Source organism: Chelon labrosus, assembly GCF_963514085.1.
Source record: "Chelon labrosus genome assembly, chromosome: 6".
NCBI lineage: Eukaryota > Metazoa > Chordata > Actinopteri > Mugiliformes > Mugilidae > Chelon > Chelon labrosus.
The window spans coordinates 26517458-26523457 of NC_140342.1; positions in this window are offsets into that span (position 1 = coordinate 26517458).

Consider the following 6000-nt stretch of genomic DNA (forward strand, 5'->3'; position numbering starts at 1 on the left):
TGTCACTCCACCTTGCTGTCACACCGGTCTGCTCGTCTGCGGTCAGGACTCCTTGTTAACCTGCTACTGTAAACTGGGCGTTTGTTCTGCCTGGATCACGTCAGCTAGAAGGATTGTAATATCAGAGGTTTCATTTACATTAACGTTTGAATGTGTATGTGCGTGTGTGTGTGTGTGTGTGTGTGTGTGTGTGTGTGTGTGTGTGTGTGTGTGTGTGTATGTGTGTTTGGTAATTAGGCGCAGCCAGGATGTCTAAAAAAAGAAAAGCGGACATAAGAGACTTCTTTAGAAGTCGAAGTGTAAGTTACTCAAAGAAATGCGTTACAGCCATCCTGCAACACCTGCACTGGCTCCAATAAAGCAGCATATCCACTTCAAGATCCTCCTCATCATTTATAAAGCTCTCAGTAATCTTGTAAAGTGTATTAGTTTTATTGAAAGTGCTGATTAATAAAATGTGTTATTATTATTGTTATTCTTAAAAAAGGGAAAAATACAATATATACAAATGTGATGTTATACATCCAAACTCATGATAATTGTGAAACTACGTTTTTTCCTCTACAGTCCCTGACAAAAGTCTTGTCACTTATCCATTTTGTAGAAACAACAGTTTATAACCTGACTTTTAATTAATCCATTGGTTTTAGAAATGTCTCATATGAAAGCTAAAACCCTCCCAAATTATGTTTGATATACTAAAATAAATTTGCTTCACTGAAGAAAGATTGATCATTTAATGAACAAAGAAAGGTCAGATTTTGGCAAGACAAAAGTTTTGTCGCCTACAGAAAGTAATGTGAAAATTGAACAAATCATTTACTTCAAATACAAAAATATGATGCATAACATCAGTGAATTAAGTACTGGTGCTGTGAGATCCATATTTAATATCTTGTATGACTTCCATGAGCTTGAAGGACTGCATCCATGCGGTTCGACAATGATTCATACAATTTATTGATGAAGTCATCAGGAATAGCAAATAAAGCAGTCTTACAAGAATAAGAAAAAGATTTGAAGAGACTGGAGATGTTTTTGACAAGCCCAGGTCCGGCAGACCCCGCAAGACAACTGCTCGGGAGGACCGTTTGTTGGCTCGAAAATCCAAGGCCAGCCCCTTTTCCACTGCAGCAGAGCTCCACCAGGCCTGGTCACCTCAAGTCCCCGTGTCAACCAGAACAGTTTGTAGAATCCTGTCTCGAAATGGCCTCCATGGTAGAATCAGTGCCCAGAAAACAGCACTAAACAAAAGGCAATTAAAAAAACGTGTGGCATTTCCCAAGGCCCACAGCCTGCTAAAAGGATGGACGCTGGAAAAGTGGCAGAAGGTGGATTTCTCAGATGAATCTTCGGTTGAATTACATCACAGCCGCCGCAAATATTGCAGGAGACCTACTGGAGCTCGCATGGATCCGAGATTCACCCAGAAAACAGTTAAATTTGGTGGCGGAAAAATCATGGTCTGGGGTTACATCCAGTATGGGGGTGTGCGAGAGATTTGCAGGGTGGAAGGCAATATCAATAGCGTAAAATATCAAGAAGTATTAGCTACCTCTTACATTCCCAACCATAAAAGGGGTCAAATTTTGCAGCAGGATGGTGCTCCATCGCATACTTCCATCTCTACATCAAAGTTCCTCAAGGCGAAGAAGATCAAGGTGCTCCAGGACTGGCCAGCCCAGTCACCAGACATGAACATCATTGAGCATGTCTGGGGAAGAATGAAAGAGGAAGCATGGAAGACGAAACCAAAGCATCTTGATGAACTCTGGGAGGCATGTAAGACTGCTTTCTTTGCTATTCCTGATGACTTCATCAATAAATTGTATGAATCATTGTCGAACCGCATGGATGCAGTCCTTCAAGCTCATGGAAGTCATACAAGATATTAAATATGGATCTCACAGCACCAGTACTTAATTCACTGATGTTATGCATCATATTTTTGTATTTGAAGTAAATGATTTGTTCAATTTTCACATTACTTTCTGTAGGCGACAAAACTTTTGTCTTGCCAAAATCTGACCTTTCTGTGTTGATTATATGATCAATCTTTCTTCAGTGAAGCAAATTTATTTTAGTATATCAAAAATAATTTGGGAGGGTTTTAGCTTTCATATGAGCCATTTCTAAAACCAATGGATTAATTAAAAGTCAGATTATAAACTGTTGTTTCTACAAAATGGATAAGTGACAAGACTTTTGTCAGGGACTGTATAACCGTATCATCAATATTGATGATTGTTGCACCTCAAATTGTCCCACTGTTCATGTCATGCTTCCCGAGCTGGACTGAAGTTGACTAACAATTGGGTGATAACGTTTTGCGACATGCTCTACAACCAGTCAAACCAAAAAAGGGAACATTAAACTTAAAAGTAGCAATAGAAAACTAGAAGAACTACTAGAAAACACAGAGAACTGAAAGAGTTTTATTAAAAATAATTTTCTCGCTTTGGTGGTAGGTTACCTGATCACCTGATCATCCGTGGTGTTCATCGTAAGGGGAACATGAACATCTGCACCAGATTAAATGACAATCCATCCAACAGTTGTTGAGATGTTTCAGTCTGAACCATAGACGATGACCTGCTGGTGGCGCTAGAGAAAAAGTTAGAATCAACAAAGGCAGTTAATGAAGTTGATCCTCTGAGGACCAAGAATGTGTGTAGTGTGGCTAAAAGAAAAGAGAAGAAGAGACAGTCATGTTGATGTGAACATTAGAGAAACACATCATGGAGCTGAAATATGATCCTACTTCCTCATTTGGTCTTGTTCACCTCAGCTGACTGTTTCAAAGGCACACAGGTTTTTGTATTAGTCTTTTTCACTGTGTGACAGCGGCTACTACGAGTACCTCATCTTTGGCTCTGGAACTAAACTGTACGTAACAGGTAAGAAGAAACATTTCTTTTCCTTCAGTTGTTTTATTGTAGAAGCTGAAAATGTGTTTAAAGTCAGTTTGTGCTGCTTCAGCCTTTCCATGTTAGTTTTTTCCTCATTAGTAGAGAATTCATCCTGCAGCCATTGTTCCATAAGAAAAGCTCAATCATTTCTGAAAACATGTTGAAATTGACCCATCTATGTTTTGTTACTATCATCAGCAGAAAGTATTTAAACATTTGAACATGACTGACACAAATTTGTATATTGATGTGTTTTATTCGTGATTAAAGTCTGTGCTCTTAAATGTGGAATATTCAATATTGGAATCAGTGAAATGACAAACGTACAACTGAAAAACACAATTCAGGGATTTGGAAAGATTTAAATTAACTTCAGTTAAGTTCAAATAATTTAACTGAAAATAGTACGTATCCAAAAAAAGCTTTAAAAAAAAAAACGTTTAGAAAAGGTAACCTTTTTAAAGAAACAAAAAATGTAAGACCGTTTTTGGAAATACAATCTAGATGACTAAGAAACATCACGGAAAAAATAGTACCTAGATAATAATGATAATTTATTTATTTTATTCTTGTTAAAGGATTCAAGGATTCAAGGATTCCTTATTGTCATTTCAACACATGTTGGTACATGGGATGGAACAAAATTAGTTTCACTGGTCCCGATTCAAGCCATAGCAGAAATAGAAAATAGAAAAGTATAAATATAAGTAAAATTAACTGACTAAGAATTATACAAAAAAAAAAAAAAAAAAAAAAATATCAAGGAGTATATAAATAAGCACTGTAGTAATTGGAGATTATTGCAATGAATAACACAGTAGTATCCAGTCCTGTGCCACTGAGGTAGCGTGCAAGTGGAGTTAAAGTGACGAGGGGAGTTAAAGTGAATAGTTGCTTATTTAAATCCAGGCTGCTAAATCAGCAGCAAATTCAAAACCAGCAAATAATGTCTTTTGATCAAGATAAAATAAGATATTCCTTTATTTAACCCACCGTGAGGAAATTTGGAGCGTTGCAGCAGTAGACAGTTTAAGGACAGAGCACACAGGAGATAAAAAGAAGTAATAAAACATTAAATAAATACAAAGAATAGAAACTGAAATATAATAGAAATCCTACTTACGTATGTATGTATGTATATTGCACATGAAAGAATAAATGATATGCAAACATAAGTTCTTCCAAATATATTAAGGATATTCCAGTTTGTGTTGTGATTGTCCAGCGTGTGTTTGGTCTACTGGGAGCAGGCTTGATTATACAACTGATGATTGATCAACCACTGGATCTGTTCTGATTGATTTTATATAGCATCAGTTATTATGGAAACAGAAATTTACATGAAGATATATTATAATGTATACTGAATATGTAGACCGATCAGCCATAACATTATGACCGGTGAAGTGGTCAGACGACTGGGTCAGAGCATCTCCAGAACTGCAGCTCTTGTGGGGTTTTCCTGGTCTGCAGTGATCAGTATCTATCAAAAGTGGTCCAAGGAAGGAGAAGAACCAGAGACAGGGTGGTCATGGGCAGCAAAGGATCATTGACCCTTGTGGTCCCATCCAACAGACGAGCTACTGTAGCTCAGACTGCTGAAAAGGTTAATGCTGGTTGAACTTTGTTCTGTATTGATGAGTAGTTTAGTGATCAGAGTCCATGTAGTTTCCAGGATCAGACTGAATGCAGAGCAGTGCTGGGAGCTGCTGTTGACTGTGTGAATGTGTGTGTGCTGTCAAACTTCAGATAAGCAGGTAGTGAAGCCTGTGGTGAGCGTGTACCCAGCAGCATCCAGAGCCCACCTGGAGGGGAAGAGCTCCCTGCTGTGTCTGGCCTCATCCATGTTTCCTCCTCTGGTCCAGTTCTCCTGGAAAAGACAGAAGGAGAACGGCCCTCTGGAGGAGCTGACCCCTGCTCAGGGAGAGCAGCTGGAGCTCAGAGAGTCGGGACATAGCGCCTCCATCAGGCTGGTGGACGGAGATGATCTGGACAAGTATAGATATCACTGCTACATCAAGCACGAGGGGGGCACAGTGGTGGACACAATAGAGGCCCAACCACAACAAGGTAATGAAGGCTTGGTGACTGTGTTAAGCAGTGATTCAGCTTCATGTGGAGACGCTGTCAAAGAGAGCAGAGGAGCAGAGGACTGACATTTCTAACTGCAGATCCAAACATTTGACTCCTTTTCTGATTCAGAGGTTCCGTATGTCCCGTCTCAATACCAAGTGATGCTGCTCTGTCTGCTGTACACAGTGCTGATAGTGAAGAGTCTGGTGTACTGCTGTGGACTCTCTCTGCTGATGAGCCTCAGAAACAAGGGACCGTCCACCAACTCCACATATGCTGACTGACTGTTTTCTGCTGGTCTTTTCTCTCCATCAGATCTCATCAGTTCATCTCATTCATCACTTTGATCAGTATTCACAAATGTTAGTCATGATGCTTTGGTTGTAATGTAGAGTCAGATAGATTTATCAGAGTTTCTTTATCTAATCTCTTAATTGTAACTTCTAAATATTACACCAGTTAAAGAATTAACTTCCTTGTAGATGTTTCAACATTTAATACAACATGTGTTTGCCTTCTTTTTCTTTTTATTATAGAAATACAATGCAGTGTGTTCATCCATTTATTCTGTTCTATTAAAATATAACAACTATAAAATAATAATGGTGTTTTGTTTTTCTTCTTGTCTAAAGATTCATTATGTTGACACCCCAAAGTAATTTGATGATTGTTCCTAAGACATTTTAAATCAAAATGAACATCTAGTGTTTGTGGTTGTTCCACCAGGTTCAGTTCTGTGTCTTCAGATCATTTAGTTTGTGTATTAGTTCTCTAATATAAATGTGTCGGATGTCAAACTCTACGCTGACGACACTGTTGTTTACACAGATGAACAAAGAGCAGAGCTGATTTGAAGCTACGACTGTTAAAAACTATCATCCACTGGTTTGATGAGTCAGTGCTGAAGTTTGAATGTTGATCAAATGAAGGATGTGTTTAATTAACAGTCATGAAATAGTTTCATTAGCAGCAGGTCAGTGTGTCAGTGGTACTTCAACTGTTTGAGAGCTGAACACTG